Source organism: Dama dama, chromosome 15 (assembly GCF_033118175.1).
Source record: "Dama dama isolate Ldn47 chromosome 15, ASM3311817v1, whole genome shotgun sequence".
In the NCBI taxonomy this organism is placed as follows: Eukaryota; Metazoa; Chordata; class Mammalia; order Artiodactyla; family Cervidae; genus Dama; species Dama dama.
In genome coordinates, this window is record NC_083695.1 from 84,080,137 (window position 1) to 84,105,461 (window position 25,325).

General features: G+C 41.5%; 1 pseudogene; it reads left to right on the forward strand.

Annotated features, from left to right (window-relative positions):
* Positions 1 to 20,156: 20,156 nt before the first annotated feature.
* Positions 20,157 to 21,369, forward strand: LOC133070466 (Y-box-binding protein 1-like; annotated as a pseudogene).
* Positions 21,370 to 25,325: the final 3,956 nt, after the last annotated feature.

Consider the following 25,325-nt stretch of genomic DNA (forward strand, 5'->3'; position numbering starts at 1 on the left):
AAAGAGTCAGACACCACTTAACATGCACACACCATGCTAAACTCAATATGTTACCTCTTCCAGACATCCTTGATAAAAGAGGTGAGATATTCATACACACTTTGGGGGGAGCAATTTTGTAGTAAGAAGAGGTTTTCTGATAACCCAGATATTATACTACAAAAAAAAATTGCCAGCCCTATCTTTGAGCCAACATAGGGTCTTTCTTTTCTCTGGTAACCATTGAAATCAGCAGGGAATGGTGACAAGTAAATATTTCTGAATATAAAGGATACGTGAAACCTAAATTAAAAGAGCTTAGCAGAGCAAAGCATGCACATTATTTTTAAAGATTGCAACCAATGACAGGATAGTTAAAGATGAATGAGATGGGAAGGGATTTAGCTTTTAGGAATTTTGTGGCCTTTTGAAAACATTTGAAAACGTAATATTTTCTAAAGGATTTCTTAATCATTCCTGTCTTGTCCATCATGAAAAAAAATGTGATGTTTGCATTTTTCTGGATTTCTGAATCTCTGCCATTTGGACTTATTTAGCAAACTCTCTCCTGAGATGTAATACAATGTGAATAAAACCCAGCCCGATCCATAGCAAATACAAATCGTATTCATTTATCCTTTGGAGTACAAACTTCAACCGTAACTAAATACAATATGCTGGCTCTTTTTGTGCTTTTTATGAACTTTTGAAGCAGGTTTGTGATGAATAGATTTTATAGGATTATGCAGTTATAGTTTGCTTTTAAATATTTCAGAAAGAAATCATAAACATGACCTCATATGTTAATAAATCAATTATGGAATGCTGCTTTATACATATGTTCAAAATATGACCCTATCCAAAACTCCTTAAACAAATTCTAAGAAATAACTTTAAACTCTTATTCAGAAGGCTCTGACTTTCAAAACACTGTGTATGGAATTCTGATGCTGCATATAAAGGAAAAGAAGAACCAGTTTCTTCAACCCAAATTTATATTGTTTCTAATCTATTAAATATTAAAGCCATGTTGAGGGTGTGACATTTGCTCTCCATCTAGCTGTTTCTCTCCTTATTATCTCATTCCAAGTTGAAGCTAAGAAGTTAAGGGCAAAAGCAAGAACAAGTCTGCCAAGTGGATTGAGTCACTGACACAGACCTCTTAGGAGTCCACGTACTCAGTTTTAGATTATTTTTTTACATTTGCCTTATCATTTGATGCAAAAGGTCAAGAACCATGGCTAGAAGTTCAATAACTGTGATTTGCCTCTATGATTAGGATTTACATCTATAAGATTGCTTTCTTTTTTATTATCTTTTTTTCTTTTTCATTGTGGTATAGTTGCTTTACAACGTTGCATTCATTCTGCTGTACATGGAAGTGAATCAGCTACACAGACGCATACATCCTCTCTTTTCTGGACTTCCTCCCCACTTAGGTCTCCGCAGAGCTCAGGTAGAGCTCCCTGTGCTGTGCGGCAGGTTCCCAGTCAGTTCAGGCCAGTCGCTCAGTCGTGTCCGACTCTTTGCAATGCCATGGACCACAGCACACCAGGCTACCCTGTCCATCACCAGCTCCTGGAGCTTGCTCAAACTCATGTCCGTTGCTTCGGTGGTGCCATCCAACCATCTCATCTCTGTCGTCCCCTTCTCCTCCCGCCTTCAATCTTTCCCAGCATCAGGGTCTTTTCCAATGAGTTGGTTCTTCGCATCAGGTGGCCAAAGTGTTGAAGTTTCAGCTTCAGCATCAGTCCTTCCAATGAATATTCAGGACTGATTTCCTTTAGGATGGACTGGTTGGATCTCCTTGCAGTCCAAGGGATTCTCAAGAGTCTTCTCCAACACCACCATTCAAAAGCATCAATTCTTTGAAGCTCAGCTTTCTTTATAGTCCAACTCTCACATCCATACATGACTACTGGAAAACCCACAGCTTTGACTAGATGGACCTTTGTTGGTAAAGTAATGTCTGCTTTTTTAATATGCTGGCTAGGTTGGTCATAACTTTTCTTCCAAGGAGCATGCGTCTGTTAATTTTATGGCTGCAATCACCATCTGCAGTGATTTTGGAGCCCCCAAAATAAATTCTCTCCCTGTTTCCCCATCTATTTGCCATGAAGTGATGGGACCAGATGCCATGATCTTAGTTTTCTGAATGTTGAGTTTTAAGCCAACCTTTTCACTCTCCTCTTTCACTTTCATCAAGAGGCTCTTTAGCTCTTCTTCACTTTCTGCCATAAGGGTGGTGTCATCCACATATCTGAGGTTATTGATATTTTTCCTGGCAATCTGGATTCCAGCTTGTACGTCATGCAGCCCAGCGTTTCATATAACGTACTTGCATAGAAGTTAAGTTAGTTGTCTATCTTATACATGTGCGCTGTCTGTGTGCTCAGTGGCTTCAGTCACGCCCAACTCTTTGCAACCCCATGGACTATAGCCCCCCAGACTCCTCTGTCCATGGGATTTTCCAGGCAACAATACTGGAGTAGGTTGCCATGCCCTCCTCCAGGGGAATCTTATCAACCCGGGGATCGAGACCCTATTTCCTGCATCTCCTGCATTGTAGGCAGATTTTTTACCCACTGAGCCACCTGGGAAACTCATTTTATACATAGTAGTGTGTATCTGTCAACCCCAGTCTCCCAATCCATCCCTCATAGCAATTGAACCTTTAGAACTGTTGTTTATCCACTTGTTGTGTGATGGTCAAAATGGCTCCAGAACATCTGTACATGCAGAAAACAATCAAAGACTGTCTTATTCTCTAGAAATGTATTTTAAGAACATACATTTTACCATTTCTTTATTTATCATTATCTTTGGGTCTCAAATACTTTTTGGCCTGATCAAACAGGAAAGTGGTTCAGCAAACTTATTCCTAAAAGTAGAAATGTTACCATGCTCAACTGGGAGCAGAAAACATTACTACCCCAAAATGCTACTTTTGAAAATTAGTCTCTCAGTCGTGTCCAACTCTTTGCGACCCCATGGACTGTAGCCTGCCAGCCTCCTCTGTCCATGGAATTCTCCAGGGAAGAATACTTGAGTAGGTAGCCATTTCCCCTTCTCCAGGGGATCTTCCCAACCCAGGGATCAAACCCAGGTCTCCTGCTTAGCAGGCAGACTCTTTACCATCTAAGCCACCAGGGAAGCCCAAATGTTACTTTTGAATCACCGCTAATGAATATGAATTCTGCTAGCAATTTTAGAAAAAAAAAGATTAAAAGTCCAAGATGTGAATCTTAATTGTCAACTTAACAGTCCATTAAGGTTTTTGCAACTTTAAGACTGGGATTGATTTTTAATACCTCAACCTCAGAGCCCTGAATGCTTAAACCAGAGGTTTCATGTAGGTCTGCCTTCAGAACTAGCCAGGGTGTTTAGGTGATGAAAGCAGACTTCCAGTGGAAAGAGGATGAGCAGGAGAGAGAAGATGGGCTGTGGCAAATGTGAGAATGTATCTTCCACCACCTGAGACACAAAAGTGTGACTTGTTTGTTAATGCTATCTTGCCAGATAAATGAAACACCCTTGTTGCCATACTGAGACCATCACCTTTAAGTTTGCTGACACAGATCCAGGGTTGCTACTAAATATTCAGCTGGAGAGCACCCAGCCTCGTTCAAACCCCTTTCCGGTGTTTATTTCATTGTTTTTGTTGCTTGTTTGCATTCATAGAGTTAGAATTTTCCTTATATTAAACTGAAACTTCTGCTGCTTTTTGTTAGTTCATGACAACCAGGGAGAATTTAAATCTCAGCCTGCAATAGTCAAAAGAAACTTTGATGTTCCTTCATCTAATTCTGACTGTTGTGTGAATTCCCTCTCCACTTTTTCTAGTCCTCTTTCTTGGAGGAGCTCCCTAGTACACTTTTTTCAGAAGAATCTTTATATTATTCATCAAATCATGCATTAGGTTTCTCTTCTCTAGAATAAAGCTTCCAGGCCCTTTGGCTTTTCCTGGTATGACCTATCTTCTGCCCCTTGATTTTCTTTTTATTATTTTATTTTTGGCTGTGCTGAGTCTTTGTGGCTCTGTGGTATTTTTATTTTTGGCTGAGCTGATCTTTGTTGCTGTGAGTTATTTCTCTGGTTGCAGAGAGCAGGGGCCACTGTCTAGTTGTGGTGCATGGGGCTTCACACTGTGGTGGCCTCTGATTGTGGAGCACGGGCTTTTGAGTGTGTAGGCTTCAGTAGTTGCAGCATGTGGACTCAGTAAGACTGAGTTGCTTCACAACTCAGGAGCAGTTGTGGTTCCCTGGCTCTAGAGCACAGACTCAGTAGTTGTGGCCCACAGGTTTAGTTGCTCCACGGCATGTGGGATCTTCCCAGATCAGGGGTGGAACCCATGTACCTTGCATTGGCAGACAGATTCTTTACCACTGGACCACCAGGGAAGCCCTGGTTTTCTTTTTGAGAATGAGCATCCCAAACTTTGTCTATTACCTTTTTAGAGTCAGATGAGGCAGGATGCTGTCAACACTAGGCGAGTATAAAATTTAGCTCTCCAAGGGACATCTAAGGTATGTGTCTTTTCATTCGCATTTCTTTTGGGTCAATAATGTTGCAAACTTATCACAATTTCAGTCTAGAATATTGTTTACCAAGTGCCCTATAAAATTTATATGACCCATAGAGAGAAAACTACTGACCATTTTTTGAAGAGATTTATTTAGAAATGCTTAAATCAAAATATGCACCTTTCATTTCATATGCACTGTCATAAGTTGGAAGATATCAATTCTTTCCAGATTAAATAAGCTTAAATATGATGCCAGCAACCATCTTAAAAGCATTCTAAAGTTTGTATGGTACAATAGCTGTGAATAGCAATAATTTGAGAAAAGATCTGTGAGGATGAGCTAGCCCTGGTGGTATGCTGGTAAAACTGAGTTTCAGAGGGAAAAACAGAGACAAAAAACCCCTAGTGTCCAGTGCTTGCCAATTTCTGTGATGTGAATATTAATACTTTCATTATGGGTCGATTTCAAGCTACCAACATGACATGACTGGACACAGCACTTGAAAGATGTGCCCACAATTGGCTCCTGCGAGCTGGTAAAAGCTAACTCCTACATATCATATCATGCCAAACTCCTGCTTGGAAGACAAAAACTGAATCAGGCAGAGTTCTCCAGGGAAGCAGAACCAGAAGGCCAGTAGGAGTGGCCTGAGTAAGTTCATCGCTAGCAGAATGGAATTTGCAAAGATGATTAAGACCTAGCTTCTGCCCTCCAGCAGAGGAGGGATGATACTCTTTGGTGAGTGTGTTAGAGCCCCTCCTGCCTACCTCTTGTGTGACCCCAAGGGACTCCCACCTCTATTCCCAGGGAAATGCCAGATAACACATCCTTTAGCTCATGCTGGGGAATCCCATCCCAGATACACCCTCAAAGCCCCACCAAGTTTTGCCCTTACTCCAGAGTCTTTCTCCTTAGGGAATCCTTTCACTGTTTGTGGTGGTTTAGTCGCTAAGTCATGTCCGACTCTCGAGACCCCATGGACGGCAGCCCACCAGCCTCATGGGATTTCCCAGGCTAGGGTACTGAAGTGAGTTACCATTTCCTTCTCTGTGATTTCACTGTTTATTGTGCAAGTAATAAATTTTATTTCATATTCATAGGTGCTTATGCACCATTCATCCTTATATAAATAACCAGGCTAGAGGGCTGCTTTCCATCCCAAAACCCAGCGGAGAACTTGGCATGGAGTTAGCCTCATTATGACTGAATGAGTAAGTGAATGACTCACCATTTTGAATTTTGCCTTCACTCCTGGGCACTATACTTCACCTTCTTCTCAAAGTCACAGAAGAGAAGCAACCTCAGGCCAAAGCCCTTCAGTTGAGCATCTGCAGTGGCTAAACCAGACCCTTTCAGGGGCCAAGCATGCTTTAATATTCCAATTCAAGTTTGCTCTCTTCTTGTTCTAAGTCACGCCCAGTATATCAATTCTCCCGGTATAGTTCTCTTTCTAGCAGGAAGAAATAATATGATTTTGAAATAAAGAGTTAATCCCTTCACTGGGAATAATCTTTATGAAATAAGTTTCTTATTTGATAATTGACTATTTGTTGACCAAAATCACAGCCTTATATATATGGTCTGCAGGAAGCCACAAAAAAAAAGGGGAGGGGGGTTTGACTAAAACCACTATTTGCTTTGGGCTGCACATGGCAGAATTTGATTTGCGAGGATAGGAATGTCAGCCTGATAGTGCAACTGCAATTTCTCTAGCTATTTACCTTTAAATCTCAGTATTACACTTGCTACAGATGATGTATGAAAGTAAAATATTTGTACAGTGTGTGATTCAGTCGGGAGCAGACAGCACTGCACCTGAGTGGGAGGAGGATGATCAGCTGACCTCGCCAGGACCAACATTTTTGCAGGAGGCAAGCAAACCTCAGCCTTGTGTGTGCTCTGTGGACATGCCCTTGCTTAGGTCACTGCCCCAGCGACAGTTATTGACAAACACTGCTGGATTGTGACATAATCACAATCTCAGTTTGGGTTTGTTGAAGGGTCGGGGGCAAGTGACAGGCTGATTTTTTAACACATCACTGTTTCCTGTGTGCTTCACATCGTCACAGGCACCAAATGAGCAAGTGTGAGTTCTCAGTTGCTCAGTCATGTCCAACTCTTTGTGACCTCGTGAACTGCCAGACTCTGCTGTCCATGGGATTCCCCAGGCAAGAATACTGGAGTGGGCTGACATTTCCTTCTCCACGGGATCTTCCCGATCCAGGGATAGAACCCATGTCTCCTGCATCTCCTGCCTAGGCAGGCAGACTCTTTACTACTGAGTGACCTGGGAATCCTACTGTTTTCCTAAATGAAATTCTTAGGTTCTTTTAAACATGTCCCCAATCTGCCTCTCTTTGCAAATTTGGGGAGTTCCCGTCTTTCTGGCCTTGGGGGCATGTGTTTCTGAAATGAGGCATTTGAAATACTGTGTGTCTGGGAGAGGACACTGTCTATCAGATTATGATAGTTTAAAACAGCTTGTAAAAGAAAACCCACTTGAATTTACCCCCAAGAAAAGCTCATTTTGTTGCTAATTTAATTTTAGTGAAAGGCCTTATGTAGAACGTGCCCCAGGAATTTCTATAAGATCTATTTATTCAACCCAGGGGGATTATCTGACTCTTATAAGCTAATCCTCTTGAAAAGTATGTCTCAGTTCCATGAGGAAGCATGTGATATTCTTTACATTATGAGTGTTTGAGTTTGATCTGGAATAAATGAGACCAGTAGCACTCTCAGCCACCTACGCCTCTGTCAGAGGAGATACATTAGCTGTCCCAGGGAGGTTTATAGTCGCTGAGATTTCTTCTGATTGTTAGAAAATCGAACAATGGGTTTAATGCAATTGCCAAGGTGACATATAGAAATTGGTTGCAACAAATTCAGTCAATAAATACGTATATATGGACTTGCTACTGTGCAGTGGGCATTGTCAGGGATGCTGAGGTGAAGATAAGAGAGCCCAGTGACGGAACTCTGTCCTCCAGAGCTCACATTTAGATGGAGAAGACAGATGTGGAACAGAAGGACAGAGCAATATGTAATTTCTATGATTATAATGTGGAAAGACATCAAGCAGGGAAGAGAAATAGAGAGGTTGGAGGGAGTTAATATTTAAAGTCTTGTGGTCAAGGGTGGCTTCTCTGTAGAAATAACATTTGATCAGAGAATAGAATAGGTGGCAGGAAGTCATGCAGGTGGAGGAGAATCGTCCAGGCAAAAAGAACAGCAAGTGCAAAGGCCCTGAGGCAGAAACAATAAGAAAGTCAGATGTCAAGGAGGGACTGGTAGGAAGTGAGATTGGAGAGGAGTGTGGAGGCAGCTCTTGCAGGGCCATTTTGGTCCTGAAAAGGACTGGGGCTTTTATTCTAAGTGCTGTGAGGAGCCAGCTCAGGAAAGGCGTGGTGGGGGGTGCAGGGCGCAGGGTACGGCACGACAGAATTGGCTCCAATTTCTATTTTAGGTCTTTGCCATCTTTGTTCTATTCTCAGTTTTGTATCATTTGCTCCTTGAGTTAGATGCAGTCCCATGATTTTCATGTCCTGGCAAGCATCTGTCAATGGTTATTCACGATCCTGAGTCTTAGGACAAAAGAAAATGAATTCTACTCTCTTCATACTCATGAAGAAGATTAAAAAGCTGGTACCAAAGACAGAGAGCTCAATCCTCAGGTTTGCAGGTTTGTTCTACTATTTTCTTTTTGTCCTCTGTCTCTTTTCCTGATTCTTCAAAAACACCATCTTGGGGGAAAATTGGAGGGGATGTGTCAAGGAGATTTTTTTATTTTTTAATAATTTTTATTTGAACCATTATAAGGGCAACCTTCTTTTTAAAAATACTTTTAAAAAATTAACAGACTTTATTGTTTGGAGTTTTAGATTCATAGCAAAATTCAGCAGAAAGGGCAGACAGTTCCCAGATAACCCCTGTCCCCACACAAGCACAACCTGCCCTGTTGTGGGCATCCCTAGACCACCTTGCTGCATTTGATCCAACTGATGACCCTACACTGATGCATCATTATCCTCCGAAGTCAACAGTGTACATTAGAGTTCACCCTTGGGGCTGCACATTCTACAGGTTTTGTAACTGAGCAGGACCCCATGGGACCTTCCCCCATATCTTCTGCTTTAGCTCTTCTCTGAAGTACCTAAATAACAGTATTTGATGCCCATTTCCTGAGTTGTTTTGTAGATGTAAAAAAAACTTCCTCTCCAACAAATAGAAGATGTTCACTACTTGAGGATCAGGAGCACATAGCCCCAGGACTCCTGGAGCCTGAGGACTGATAATGTTAACCCTTGTGACACCTCCCTGCTACCTCAACATCAGCTAATCAGAGAATTGGGCACAAGTTGATTGCAGACCCTGAGACCCCCATCCCTCACCTGGCTTTTAAAAGTGCTTTGCTGAAACACTTCGGGGAGTTCAGGGCTTTTAGAACTTGAGCACCCATGTCCCTGCAGGGCCCTGCAATAAACATTCCTCTGTAAACTCCGACCTTTCAGTTTGTTTGGGCTAACTGTGTGTTGTGCACACAAACTTGTGTTCAAAGTTTCATCAAATGTAGGACAAGTATCCACCTTTATGTTACCATTCACATCATTTCTTCATTGTCCTAAAAATCCTCTGTGCTTGGCTTAGTCATCTCTCCCTCCTCATCAAAGCCCTGGCAACCACTGATCTTTTTACTGTCTTCATAGTTTTGCCTTTTCTGGAATGTCATACAGTTGAAATCATGCCAACTGCAGTCTTTTCAAATGGGCTTCTTTCACTTGAGTAATATGCACTTAAGCTTCCTCCATATCGTTTCATGATTTGATAGCTTATTTCTTTTTAGCAGTAAATATTATTCCATTGGCTGGATGTACTATAGTTTGCTTACCCATTCACCTCCTGAAGGATATCTTGGATTTGAATGCGTCCAAGTTTTGACAATTATGAATAAATCTGCTATAAACATCTATGTGTGGGCTTTTGTGTGGAGATAAGTTTTCAGTCTACTTGGGTACACACCAAGGAGCTTGATTGCTGGATTGTATGGTAAGAGCATGTTTAGTTTTGTAAGAAACTGCCAGAAATTGTCTTCCAAAGTGGCTGTACCATTTTTACTCCCAGCAGCAAATAATGACAGTTCCTGTTGCTAAACATCTTTGCCAGCATTTGATATTGTCAGTGTCTTGGATTTTGACCTCTCTAATAGAGGATAATGGTATCATTGTTGTTTTGGTTTGCATTTCCCTAATGAATATGATGTTGAACATCTCTTCACATGCTTATTTCCCATTTGTATATCTTCTTTCATGAGGTGTCCACAAGTCTCTTTTTACATAAATTATCTATTGTTAAAATTGTGGATAAAACAAGTTATGATTATTGTTATTACATCCCCTTTCCATGGTTACTTGTTCTATCTATTGAGATGATAGCTCCATTTTGATTGCTTTCCAAATGACAATAAGAGCAAGATTTTCCATAATCAAAATTTTAAATGGGATGAAGAGGTAAAGACATATTATTAAAAGTAATCCTTTATAGAATCATATGAGTTTGTTAGAATAATTACTCATTCATTTTATAAACATGAGTGGTTTCTATGTACAATATTTATATATATATATATATTGTTTTTAAGGCTTATGATAGCCCTTTATTTATTCCCAATTATTCCCATTGTGCAAATGAGAAAATATTTTTCCATTGTGTGTGACAGAAAATTTTAATTAAAATGTGTTTAATAAAAATGAGGATATATTGGTTTATGTAACTTTATAGACAAGAGATAGTAAACATGTCAGGTAGGGCTTGATCCAGAGCCTGAATGATATAGTCGCAATCCAATTTATTCTCTTCATTTCTCAGACCTATTTCCCCAGTGCTGGCTCCATACTCAGGTTCTACATGATATCAAGAAGGCTGCAGCAACTCCAACTCATATATATGCTTATGGTTATTGTCCTCCACAAGTCTCCTCCTCATTGCTTAAGCTGAAGAAGACTTGGGATAAAGTCTGATGGGACAAATCAGCTTGGCTTCACATGCTGTTTTATCTGGGCACTTTTTGTCCCCCTTGGTGTTGTTGTTTGATCTCTGTCTTCATAACAAAGCAGTCCAGGGAGCAAAGACAGACATTAACCCATAATCATTCAGATATAATGACCTTATTACACATCACTGTAAATACTATGAAGCAAAAGAATAAGATGCTCTAAGGCATGGGTTGGTAAATCATGTGCTGTGGATCCAATCTGGCCCAGTGCCTGTTCTTATAAATAAAACTTTATTGAAACACAGTCATGCTCATGTATTCACATATTGTCTCTGACTGCTTTCCACTATAATTGCAGAGCTGAGTAATTGCTACAGAGACCAAATGGCCAGTAAAGTAAAAAATACTCTCTGACCCTTCATAGACAGTTTGCTACCCGAGCTCTAAGCATATCTAGCAGAAGGAATCTAAATCTCAGGGATCAGGGAGGTCTTTCTGAGAAACTGATATGTAAGGTGAGATAAGTTGAAAATGAGCTGACCAGGCAAGTTTCCGGGGTTGATGCAAAATTGGGTGATCTATCTAGGCCCATAAAGATAAGAGAGCATAAATGAAGATCTTGAATCAGCAGGATCTTTGCCCATTTGAAGAACAGAGTGAAAGTCTATGTGGTTAAGGCAGGGTGATGGTGGGAGTGCTTAAAAAGTGATGCAATCAGGAGGGGGTTGGGCCTAAGTCAGATGATGACTTGGAGGCCATACTAAAGTATCACAGAGGGATCCACTGAAGGTAAGATATGGTCAGACATCATCCTAACTGCTGTGTGGAGATTAGATGGGGAAGGGACAGGAAGACAAGAAGAAATAGAGAAGTTAAGAGGAAATGGCCATGATCTGGGATAAAGATGGTGGTGCTTGGACTATGAGGATGACAGTGAAAAGAGAGTGATGGATAGTGGATATTAATTAGAATTGCCCTTTGGTTAGATGAATATTGAGGGGAGAAGTGGGTGCAAAAGGTGAAAGTAAGTCATCCGCTGAGCTGGAAACACTAGAAGATGAACAGTTTTAAGAGTGACAATGAGGTGGGGAAATATGACACCCCAATTTGAGTTTCTAATCAAGTTATTAATGAAATGAATCCTCGCTAACAGGTCAGATTAGTGTCAAAAATAGAAAGTAGATAATCTAGAAGACAATCTGTTCTTGAAGCTTTCATAAAGACTCTGATATATTCATGCCAGAAATCCATCTAGGACCTGATGGATTAGTTTATCTAAATATTTAGATTTAGTTTATCTAAACATCTTTGCACTGCATCAGTGTTCTCTAATCTGTCTTGGGAAGTTAGACAGTGGTACATCGCATTGCTTTTCTACCAGACCCAAAGTGTTCTTCTGCCACTACAGTGCATATGAACCGGCCATGCTAACCTCAAACTGAAACGTCCTTCAAAGGAAATGAGGTTTGTGATTTTGAAAAAGCCAGTAGCCTACTCTAATAGTAATTGACATGAGAGTTTTTAGGCTTCCTTCTAAACAGAATATTCTGTGACATTGGAGGCTCTAGGCAAGGTGAGAGGAGATGGTTCAAAGGTCATAGTATTTTCTGGTCTCTCCCCAAATAACTTGAGCATTCTACTTCACATTAACAAAGATCTACCTATGCCACCATCACTAATTTTGTGAGCTAGTAGAAATGAAAGTATCAATAATCTTGCAACCCTTAAGTCAAGTAACAATACCATTCATTAGGTCATGAAGGAGTGGCTCATTCAATTTGCCTCAATATATCATCTTGATATGAACATTCTTTTTCTCCAATCTTCTCACTTGATTCTTTTTCTCTTTCTTCAGCTCTACAAACCGCATCATTGTGTTTAGACTGCTTTATCCTGCTCAGAGTCTCAGAGATACAGGAAGAGGGATCTATGGGACTCCACATCTTCTTCTGTGTGTCATCTGGGACTTAAATTGGCATCTGGGATGCCAATTACTAGATTGGCATCCCTAACAAGAACTTGGATTTACCCAAGATTCTTTACATTTAAGGATTTGATTGAGTCACATAAGGTTTCTATGTGAGTGCTAAGACATTCAGTTGTGTCTGACTCTTTGTGACCCCATGGACTATAGCCTACCAGGCTCCTCTGTTCATGAGGATTCTCCAGGCAAGAATCCTGAAGTGTGTTGCTATGTCCTCTTCCAGCGGATCTTCCCAACCCACGGATTGAATCCACGTCTCTTTCGTCTCCTGGCATCCGATTATTTTTATCCTCTATAAGCATTTTGATGACTGATTTTATATCAATTTGATTGGGCTAAGGGATGCCCAGATAACTGGTAAAACTATTTACTGGGTGTGTCTGCAAAGATGTCTCTGGAAGAGATTAGCATTTGACTGTGTGAAGATCACCCTCCCCCACATGAATGGGTCTCTTCCCATTTGTTGGGGGCCTAATTAGAACAAAAAGAGGAAGAATGAACTTGCTCTCTGCTTGAACTGAGACATTCATCTTCTGCCTTCTGACAGCTGCACTCCTGGTTCTCGGGTCACTGAACTTGGACCAGGACTCACACCACTGGCTCCTCTGGTTCTCTGGATTTTGGGTTTAGACTGGATCAATACCACTGGCTTTCCTGGGCCTCCAGTTTGCAGGTGATAAATCAGGAAACACTGACTCAATGGATATGAATTTGATCAAACTCTGGGAGACAGTGGAGGACAGAGGAGCCTGGTGTGCTGCAGTCCATGGGGTCACAAAGAGTTGGACATGACTTAGTGAATGAACAACAAGAAGATCAGGATAGAGGACACTTGTCAGAGGGGAAGGAAACATGCTGGAGACAGATGTCCTATTTCATATTTTCTGCCATCAGTGGGTCCTGCCAGAACATAGTCTGTGCATAGATTTCTCCCTGCAGAGATTCTGGTTCTCTACAGACACTCTCTGAGACACTCCTGGTTGGAATGGAAATTGTGCTAAGGATAGAAAGAATTTCCAAAGAAACTGCCAATGACAAAGTCAGTCTGTTTATAGCAAAAAAAAAGAAGTACCCTGATCCCAGTCTGTAGGGCAGTTAGGGACGGGAGGAAAAGAGCTGCCCAAGAAGACCCAAAGTGTGTGGGTTGGGGCAGAGACAAAGGACAGAATGGACAGGACAGGGGCTGGTGGGGCCAGGTGTAATGAGGAGACCGTACTTGATTACCAAAGACATGATTAAATGAGTCCCAGGAGATGGTTGAATGTGAAGGGGTCCTATGTACCTGGCCCCCTCAGTGTCCCAGTTTCCAATCTGGGGGTCCAGAGGAGGAGCACATAGGGCAGTATTGCTGCTGGGGCAGGACTAAAGGAAAAAAAAAGTCAAACCACACCTCTTCACCTTTCTCAGGGCTCCTCAAACCTCCCTGTGCTTAAGAATACAGATTTGGGGTGAGAATCCCCCAAACTTTGATTCTGTAGATCAGGGTGTTTGGGGACAGGAATCTGCATTCTTAACACTTGCTCCAGATAATGTTGATGCAGGGAGACCACAACACACTCTTAGGAGACACTTAGCATGTTAGGATCAAGAGGAACACTGAGAAAGCATCCGGCTCTTTAGAGGAGGCTGGGGAACAAAACGCATTTATCCCGTGGGTCGTGCATAAACTTGGGTCACTGCCTGACCCAGAATATAGCCCTTGGTTCAGATTGTCTCTGAAGAGGTTCTGACATTCCCGGCTGGAGTGGAAAATCTCCATGAGTGATGGCTCGGCCCGGGGCGAAGAAACGTGGTTTGAACCCTCTGCTTCCTTTCCACTGTGTAAAGGTCCTGTGATGAGCTTCCATCCCTGCACCCGACCCACTCCGAGGGCATAACGTTTAAAATCCAAAGTCCCTGGTGTGGCGCTTGTGAAACCCAGGACGTTCGCACTGGGCATGTTTCAATTTTATTCTTTGCTTTTCTTGGCAAAGCCCCTTCCAACGGCTTCAGATGAGAACAGTCAAGATGAAAGCGTTTCGGAAGCACTTACACAATAATCCTGTCACTCGTGGACTTGGAAAACCGATCCGCTTTTCCTGAGGATATGACAAGCCAGAGTGTGACCCATTAACTGTTGTCAAACCCTTCGCCAGAGCCTGGAGGGTCCTCCAACTCGAGACAAACCCCTTTAAAACCACCCCTCAAAACCCTTGTCTCAGAAGTGGCCACTACTGCCCCCCCCCACAAACCCGCATGACAATCTCTTATTCACCGCGTGCTTTTCAGAAGACAGTGCCAGCCAGCATCCCATAATGGATCTCACTTGTGAGTCAGTGAACACAATTTCAATCAGTTTCTGCAGATGAAATTGTTAATAACTTTGCACTTTCTCCCTACGTGGAAACACACACATATACACACCCTCACCTCCCACCAACCTAGTGAACGTTAGATAATGAAAACAAACATAAAATTCCTACCAATATATTTTTGATACGTTCTACATCTTCACTAAAACTGTCATTGCAAGCTGGTACTTGCCTGCATACATCTAACCATTTTCTTTTTGAATTGCACAAGGAACCATCAGCAAATGATCATTTTTTACATATAGGAGAAAGTCAAAATAGATTCTCTTTTCAGGCTTTAATCAGAAGCATGAAGTTGATCTGAGCTAAAAGCAGCTAGCACATTTTTCTGGATGAGCGACTGTAGCAGCAGGCTTCCCCTGGAGTCATCAACATTAAAAAGTCAGGGTGGAGAAGGCAGGCAGGATGTCCAGAGAGAGGGAAGATCTGTTCTGGGATCAAGGTGTTTGTTTAGAGCAACATCATCCTCCCGTGAGAGTAGAACTTGTGATCCATTCAGAACCGGCATCCCGGGTTATTATAAAACCCTCAGTCTTTGGAGCCAATTAAACTTGGTTCTGAACACATTTTGAGTTCATAATGTCCAGAGTCAAGACCTCCACACAGACATTACTATTATTTGCCTTTACCTCCTCTAAACTGGGCTTCGCTGATGGCTCAGTGGTAAAGAATCTGACTGCAATGCTGGAGACACAGGAGACGCAGTTTCAATCCCTGGGTTGGGAAGGTTCTCGGGAGGAGGGCACAGCAACATACTCCAGTATTCTTTTTTTTTTTTTTTTTTTACTCCAGTATTCTTGCCTGCAGAATTCCACGGGCAGAGGAACCTGGTAGGCTATGGTCCACAGGGTTGCAAAAAGTTGGACATGACTGAAGCGATTTAGTATGCACGCAAGCTATCACCACACATTGCCGTTTCTTCCTCTTGCTTCTCTCTGAGCTGATGGTGGATGTATTATGAAGGCTCTAAGAAATAATAGGGTTTATTTTGATCTGACCTTTAAAATTTTTCCTCTGACCTTATTTGATCTGGACATGCCTCTGGGATAAATGTGCCTTTAGCTGTTGATCTGAAGGCTATTTTCACTCTTCAGTGAGAGAGACCTCTGAGTGTTTGTTCTTTAAAACAACCTGCAACTGGCTCATGGGAAATCACCAGCTCTCAAAAACTTGCTCATCTTAAAGCTCCCAGAGGAAATCTTTGATCCTGAGAACAGCACAGGTTTTCCAGCATCCCTGCTCCCACTTTGCCTAGAGCAGGTACTCCAGAAATACATGATTTAAGAAGGTACAGAACTAGTCCAATTCTCTCAGTGAGAGGACAAAGAAACAGATTCAGACAAAGAATCTTGCCACAAAGATAACTGGTGGCAAAGATTCGAACTGGGTAGTAGTCTTTCCAAATATCATTTTGTAAGTGGAAACACCCTCTCAGATGGTAAAGAACCCATCTGCAGTGCGAGAGATCCAGGTTCAATCCCTGGGTTGGGAAGATCCCCTGGAGAAGGGAATGGCAGGCAACCCACTCCAGTATTCTATTCTGGAGAATCTCATGGACAGAGGAGCCTGGTGGACTACAGTTCATGGCTTTGCAAAGAGTCGGACACAACTGAGCGACTGACACTTTTTTACTTTCAAATAACTAAAAAAAAGACCTTGAAACTCAAACTTTTATTCTCAAACTATAAAATTCTTCTACTTCTGTATTTTTAAAAGAATTTTTTCCTTAATACAAAAATATAACATAGTCACTAAAAAAATTGGAAACATTCAAAGATCAGAAAGAAGGGGAGCTGCCTCGAATCCAATCTTCACTTTATTATGTCTTTTCTTTATAAAAAGTACATTTTAGGGGCTTCCTTGGTGACTCAGTTGTAGAGAAACTGCCTGCCAATGCAGGAGACACGGGTTCAATCCCTGATCCAGGAATATCCCACATGACGTATGCTGCAACTACTGAAGCCCCCAAGCCTTAGAGCCTGCCCTCTGCAACAAGAGAAACCACCGAACTGAGAAGTCCAAGCCCCACAACTACAGAGTAGCCCCAACTCACCGCAACTAGAGAAAAGACCATGCAGCCGTGAAGACTCAGCAAGCCAAAAATACATAAAATACATTTTAAAAACATAATTGTAATAATCATGTGATTTTGTGTACTTTTATTTGCTTTTTTAATCTCCCCCCCAAGTTATTATAGAATCTTTGTAAATGTATAGTGCTGTATAATTTTTCAGATAATTGATACAACAAAAAAAAATCCATAAGATTCAATTTTAGACTGTTTCCAAGACTTCCTTATTATAAATATAATCGCCATGAATATCTTTGGGGAAAAGAGGGATTTTCATCTTTAGAATTTTTTTCTCTTAGGATGGGTTTCCAACAGTAGAATTACTGGATAAGTATCAAGTTTCTTTTCAAGGCTCAGAGTTGTATGTTGTTTTGTATATACAAGGCACATTGAAAATTCTTTTCCTACATATATATATATATATATATATATTTAAACTAAAACTAAACTTGAGTCACTCAGTCGTGTTGACTCTTTGTGACGCTATGGACTGTAGTCTGCCAGGCTGCTCTGTCCATGGGATTCTCCAGGCAAGAATACTGGAGTGGGTTGCTGTTTCCTCCTCCAGGGGATCTTCCCCACCCAGGGATCAAACCCACCTTTCCTGCATTGCAGGTGGATTCTTTACCATCTGAGCTACCAGGGAAGCCATATATGTATTTACATATAACCCTATTATATATATATATACATATATATATATATATATATATATAAATTTACATGATCACAAGCAATATATGAGGGACTATTTCATCATAATTTGATGAATGTTTTTTAATCACTTAAATATATTTCCTAAAGTAAAAATTGATGTTATTAAGTTGTTTTAATTCCCATTTTAACTCTTTAAGAAATTGAAATTTTTCATATTTAAAGCACTAGTCATACTTTTATTATTTTTAAAAAACTATATATGACCTTTGTCAATTATTTTTGGACTATTAGTGGGTTTTTTTTTTGTTTTTTAAATATTTTTGAATTTTAATATTTAAATTTTATTTGTTTATTTGGCTGTGCTGAAACTATTAGTGTTTATCATATTAATGTACACTAGTTTTTTTGTCTATTACAGCTATGATTATCATATTTGCTATAAATATACTTTCCTAGTTTTGCTTATTTTTAAATAAACTTTATTGACATACAACAAATTGCACATATTCAAAGTACATAATCTGATAAATTTTGACCTCTACCTTCAGCACAGCAAGGCAATGAATTTACCCATAACCCCCAAAGTCTTCTCTAATCCCTCCATTTCTATCTATAGGTGACTGCTGACCTGTTTTCTGATACTGTAGATTAGCTTGCATTTTCTAGAGTTTTATATTTATGGAATCATATAATACATACTCTTGTTTGTCCTCTTTCATTCAGCATTATTATTTTGTGATCCATCCACACTATTGTGTCTATCAATAGTTCCTTTTTTATTGCTAAGTACCTGTAAGTCACTTCAGTCATGTCCAACTCTTTGCGACCCTACGGACTATAGCCCTGCTCCTCTGTCCATGCAATTCTCCAGGCAAGAATACTGGAGTGGGTTGCCATTTCCTTCTCTGGGGGATCTTCCCAACCCTGGGATCAAACCCATGTCTCAGGTCTCCTGCATTAGCAGGTGGGTTCTTTACCACTAGCCGCACCTGGGAAGCTCTTTATTGCTAACTAGTATTTCTTTCTATGAATATGCCACAATTTGTTTATTCATTCACTTGTTGATGGACATTTTGGTTGTCTCTATGGGCATGCTAAGTCACTTCAGTCGTGTCCCACTCTTTGCAACCCTATGGACTGTAGCCCACCAGGCTCCTTAGTTCATGGAATTCTCCAAGCAAGAATACTGGAGTGGGTTGCCATTTCCTTTTCCAGGTTATCTCTAGATCTTGACTATTACACAATAGAATATTATTCGGTCATAAAAAGGAATGTATCTGAGTCAGTTCTAATGATGGATGAACCTAGAACCTATTACACAGAGTGAAGTAAGTAAAAAAGAGAAAGATAAATATCGTATTCTAATGCATACATACAGAATCTAGAAAAATGGTACTGAAGGGCCATTTACAGGGCAGCAATGGAGAGATAGACATGGAGAGTAGACTTATGGACATGGGAAGAGGGGAGGAGAGGGTGAGATGTATGGAAAGAGTAACATGGAAACTTACATTACCATATGTAAAATAGATAGCCAACGGGAATTTGCTCTATGGTTCAGGAAACTCAAACAGGGGCTCTATGTCAATCTAGAGGGGTGGAATGGGAAGGGAGATGGGAGGGAGATTCAAAAGGGAGGGGATATTTGTATATCTATGGCTGATTCATGTTGAGGTTTGACAGAAAACAACAAAATTCTGTAAAGCAATTATCCTTCAATAAAAAATAAATTAGAACAAAAGGTCAGCATAAAAAGAATCTAAGTCAGAAAGAGAAATATAAATATCATGTACTCACACACACACACACACACACACATATATATACGGGAATCCGAAAAGATGGCACTGATGAATTTATTTTCAGGGCAACAATGGAGAAACATAGAGAACAGACCTATGGACATGGGGGGAGGGGAGGAGGGAGAAGGGGAGGGAGAGAGAATAACATAGAAATTTATAATACCATATGTAAAATAGATAGCCAATGGGAATTTGTTGTATGACTCAGGTAACTCAAACAGGGGCTCTGTGACAGGCTAAAGGCTGGGATGGGAGGGAGATGGGAGGGAGGTCCGGGAGGGATGGGACATGGGTGTACCTATGGCTGATTCTTGTTGATGTGACAGAAAACCACAAAATTCTGTAAAGCAATTATCCTTCAATTAAAAAATTAAAGAAAAATAAATAAATAAATCTGCTATGAACCTGTGCAAATCTTCCTATGGATAAGCTTTTATTTCTCTTGGGTAAATACTCCTGAGTAGAATAGCTAGGGAAGCTCAGTGGATAAAGAATTCACCTGCAATGCAGGAGATCCCAGTTTGATTCCTTGGAGGGGAAGATCTGCTGGAAAAGTGATAGGCTTCCCATTCCAGTATTCTTGGGCTTCCCTTGTGGCTCAGCTGGTAAAGAATCTGTCTGCAATGCAGGAAACCTGGGCTTGACCCCTGGGTTGGGAAGATCGCCTGGAGAAGGAAAAGGCTACCCACTCCAGTATTCTGGCCTGGAGAATTCCATGGACTGTATAGCCCATGGGGTCCCAAAGAGTTGGACATGACTGAGTGACTTTAAAAAAAAAAACAAAAAGAGAGTTCGATCGGTAGCGGGAGCGGAGAGCGGACCCCAGAGAGCCCTGAGCAGCCCCACCGCCGCCGCCGGCCTAGTTACCATCACACCCCGGGAGGAGCCGCAGCTGCCGCAGCCGGCCCCAGTCACCATCGCCGCAACCATGAGCAGCGAGGCCGAGACCCGGCAGCCGCCCGCCGCCCCCGCCCTCAGCGCTGCCGACGCCAAGCCCGGCACGACGGGCAGCGGCGCAGGGAGCGGCGGCCCGGGCGGCCTCACATCGGCGGCGCCTGCCGGCGGGGACAAGAAGGTCACCGCAACGAAGGTTTTGGGAACAGTAAAATGGTTCAACGTAAGGAACGGATATGGTTTCATCAACAGGAATGACACCAAGGAAGATGTATTTGTACACCAGACTGCCATAAAGAAGAATAACCCCAGGAAGTACCTTCGCAGTGTAGGAGATGGAGAGACTGTGGAGTTTGATGTTGTTGAAGGAGAAAAGGGTGCGGAGGCAGCAAATGTTACAGGCCCCGGTGGAGTTCCAGTGCAAGGCAGTAAATACGCAGCAGACCGTAACCATTATAGGCGCTATCCACGTCGCAGGGGTCCTCCACGCAGTTACCAGCAGAATTACCAGAATAGTGAGAGTGGGGAAAAGAACGAGGGATCGGAGAGCGCTCCCGAAGGCCAGGCCCAACAGCGCCGGCCCTACCGCAGGCGGAGGTTCCCACCTTACTACATGCGGAGACCCGATGGGCGTCGACCACAGTACTCCAACCCTCCTGTGCAGGGAGAAGTGATGGAGGGTGCTGACAACCAGGGTGCAGGAGAACAAGGTAGACCAGTGAGACAGAATATGTATCGGGGTTATAGACCACGATTCCGCAGGGGCCCTCCTCGCCAAAGACAGCCCAGAGAGGACGGCAATGAAGAAGATAAGGAAAATCAAGGAGATGAGACCCAAGGTCAGCAACCACCTCAACGTCGGTACCGCCGCCAACTTCAATTACCGACGCAGACGCCCAGAAAACCCTAAACCACAAGATGGCAAAGAGACAAAAGCAGCCGATCCACCAGCTGAGAATTCGTCCGCTCCCGAGGCTGAGCAGGGCGGGGCTGAGTAAATGCCGGCTTACCATCTCTACCATCATCCGGTTTAGTCATCCAACAAGAAGAAATGAATATGAAATTCCAGCAATAAGAAATGAACAAAAGATTGGAGCTGAAGACCTTAAGTGCTTGCTTTTTGCCTGTTGACCAGATAACTAGAACTATCTACATTATCTATGCAGCATGGGGTTTTTATTATTTTTACCTAAAGACGTCTCTTTTTGGTAATGACAAACGTGTTTTTTTTAAAAAAAAAAAAAGCCTGTTTTTTCTCAATACACCTTTAAAGGTTTTTAAATTGTTTCATATCTGGTCAAGTTGAGATTTTTAAGAACCTCATTTTTAATTTGTAATAAAAGTTTACAGCTTGATTTTTTCAAAAAAAAAAAAAAAAGTCAACAAACTGCAAGCACCTGTTAATAAAGGTCTTAAATAATTAAAAAAAAAAAAAAGAATAGCTAGGTCACATGGCAGTAGATAGTTAACATTTTCAGAAGCTACTTCTTTACAACAATCCTTCCATTTGACAGTCCCATCAATATTCTAGAGGTCCAATTCCTCTACCTCCTCATCTACACTTGATACAGTCACCTGTTTAATTTTATATGTAGTAGTATCTCATTGCAGCTTTAATTTTCACTTCCCTGATGTCTAGCGATGCTCAGCATCTTCTCGTGTGCTTATTTGCCACTGTGTTTCTTTATTGATGAAATGTTTTTTTCTAAACCTCTGTTGTTGAAACTCTTTGTTGGACTTTCAGTTCAGACATTTCGGTTTGGTTCTTTTTCACGCTTGCTATTTCTTTATCAAACTTCATGTTTTGTTCAAGCATTGTTTTCCTGATTTAACTTAGTTGTCCATGTTTTCTCGTAGTTCACTGAGCTACTTTTAGATGGTGATTTTGAATTCTCTGTTAGGCAGTTTATCAATTCCCGTTTCTTTGTGCTCCACCAATGTAGTTTGATCTCATTCCTTTGGAGGGGCCATGTTTCCTAGAGATTTTGTGTTCCCCAAAGCCTCTTGTCATTTTTGCATTTGAAGAATGTGCCAGCAGCTCCAGCTTTTAGTGACTGGCTTCAGGTAAGATTGACGTTTACCTGTCAGCTCAGCTAGAGACCCAGGGATGTGCTATCTCTGCTCCTCTTGTTCCCTCTAAGGGGGAAAGCCTTAGGATTGTGTGTCTTCTCTTGATCCCCCAAAGCCAAGCTGGGTGCTTAGAGCCTCCTGTTCATGTTCCCTTGGGCAGTACCTTGAAGTTTCAAGGCTGTACACCCAGTCCAGTTCAGACTCCAGTTAGCTGCTGACATCCATTCCTACTACTGAGATCTCTGTGCTGTCAGTAGGGTTTCACATACATCATTTGCAAGAGCTTGTAGGGGGCCACGCACAGGGGCTTGCAGAGTACACTGGCTAATGGTGAGTTTGCAGGCAGGTTGTCCTGAAGGTTTCATGGACAGGCCTCTTGGTAGGGTGTGCAAGCCAGTGAAAAGGACTGTGTCCAGATTATGAGATCCACAGGCTGCTTGTGAATTTCCCTCCTCTATCTCTGCCCCTAGCTGTTCCTCACTGCCCCCCAGATGGTGTTGCCCTGGTGATCTCTGTCCCCACCCCTCCATGTTCTGCATGGGGCAGGATGGAAGTCATCTCCTGGGGATCATCCCACAGGGATGAGGAAGCCAGGTGCTCACTTTGCTCTCATGTCCACCCATGGGACAAACCACAGGCTTAGGGTCCTCTTTTGGCACCAAGCTGTGTCACCTTGCGAAGGGGTGACATGGGTAAAATAAAGCTAGTCCTTTACCCTCTTCAATGTGTCCACTTTCAGATTTTTTCGCTTGACTCACGCTTTACTGCAAAAGAGGAAAACTGTAGCAATGCACATCTCCCAGACAGAACATTTCCTAGTAAATCCATATGACTAGAACTCTGAAACTTCCCAAATGGTATACATTAATAACAGTAATGGCCATGAGCAAATATTTATACATACAACCATCTGCCAGTGCAAGCTGAAGCCAAATTACTTTCAAAGTAGCAATGAGCTTTACTATACATTTATTTATCTTCAGGGAAAGTATCTTAACCCAGCACTCTGCCTCCAAGTTTTAACTTATCCTCAGATTGCTTTTACTAGCCAACTATTCTTCAGCTAGAGTTTAATTGTTTGCTTTTAATAATAGCCTAAGCAACTATTCTTTCTTTTTTAATATAAAGTCCTGGAACTTAACAAGCTGATTAAATGACAAGGACATCTTTTGCTTCTTTCTGTGCCTCTGCCATCTTCTAGGTCTTTCTGCTCTCCAATTCTTAATGAGTGTGTTATCTAGAGCACTAAAGGTCATCATAAAAGGTTATCTAGAACACAATAAAGGTCATCATAAAACAAGAAAAAGATAAATTTATTTCCTCTCTACACCATTAGTCTCTGAGCACAGTGAGACTATTTCAAATCTTCCAACTGGGAAAAGGTCATATGGCGAGATCCAAACATAAGCTGTGAACTTTGTTTTCCTGAAAAATGAGTCCATGGTGCTGAGAACAGTCATCTATCTGAGAAGACATCTGCCCATCTCCTATCTCATCACCAGTAGAGCACGGAAACTAAAGATAATGCATGGCCGGGGGTGGCCATACTGTGAACCATGTATTAGGTTGGCCAAAAGGTTTGTTCAGGTTTTTCTGTAGATGTTATGGAAAAATCCAAGGGAATTTTTTGGCCAACCCAACACAACCTACATAAGCAGAGATTAAAATGAGCCTAAGTGTCTAGAGACATCTCTAAAAGTATCTCTTTCTCCCCCTGACATCAGGCATCCATAGCAAGTGACAGATTTTTGTGTCCTAGCTTTGACATTCTGATTTCTTATTCTTATTTTTATTTCTGGATAATTAAGGAACAGGGAGGAAACTTTTCAGGCCCTCTGTGTTATGGGCTGAATATTTGTGATCTCTCAAAATTCATATGTTGAAATTTAACCTTCCAATGAGATGGTATTAGGAGCTGGGGCCCTTTGTGATGAGGTCATGAGGGTGGAGCCCTTGTGATTGGAATTAGTGCCCTTGTAAAACACCAATGTGAGGACACAGCAAAAAGGCAGTTGTCTATGAACTGGGAAGTGGGCTCCTACCAGACACTGAATCTGCTGGCACCTTGATCTTGAACTTCCAAGCCTCCAGAACTATGAGAAATAATGTTTGTTTAAGCCACCTATACTACTTTTGTTATAGCAGCCTGAGCCAACTAAGTCATGCAACAAATAACTTTCCAGAGGGGACATTTCATTCTCAGAGTATTGGATAAAAGCTCAGTGCTAGAAGCAGATGGGGAGCCTCACTTCCTCACTTACTGGTTGAAACTGGGCAAGCCAAATGATGTCTCTGGGCCTCAGTCTACTCAGCTGCAAGTGGGAATACCAACACTGGCCCTCAAGGAAGCAGTAATTAAACTTGATAAAGTACATAAAAACCTTGACATTAAGTCTGATGCAGATAAGTGCTCAGTCAATAGGAGCCATCATTAACCAAGAACATCTTGTGCAAAGTAGGTGTTTGATATGTGTTTTGGATTGCAATCAAATTCAGCTAATGTGAAATTTCTTGGAAAAATTATACTTTCTATTTTTCATTTAGTGAACTCATTTAGCATAACCCCTAATCTTTTCATGTAAGTCTTAGGTTAGTTAAACTCCCTTCTTTATCATGCTGTCATATTAAAGAACGGTTATTGGTTTGTTTTTTTCCAGTATGTTCAATTTTGGAGGGAAATCATACCCTTCCTCCCAGGCATTGATGGATTCAACCCAGGGAATCAATGAGACAACAGATGTTAGAGACAGATGCCTGAATATCCATTCGATAGTGAGGCTTAATGAACTAACACAGGAAGAACAATTAGAGACTTCATTAATTATACTCTAGGTTCAATTTCATTGTTAATTCTAATCCTTTATTTGGGCTAATGACTTCAGGTTTTCTTATAATAATTTGTGCCTGTCATTGAATCATACCATCTTTAAATTTCCATGATTATTTAAAATTTACACACTATAAATGCAACTTTCTATTTCCAAAAAGGACCTAAAGTA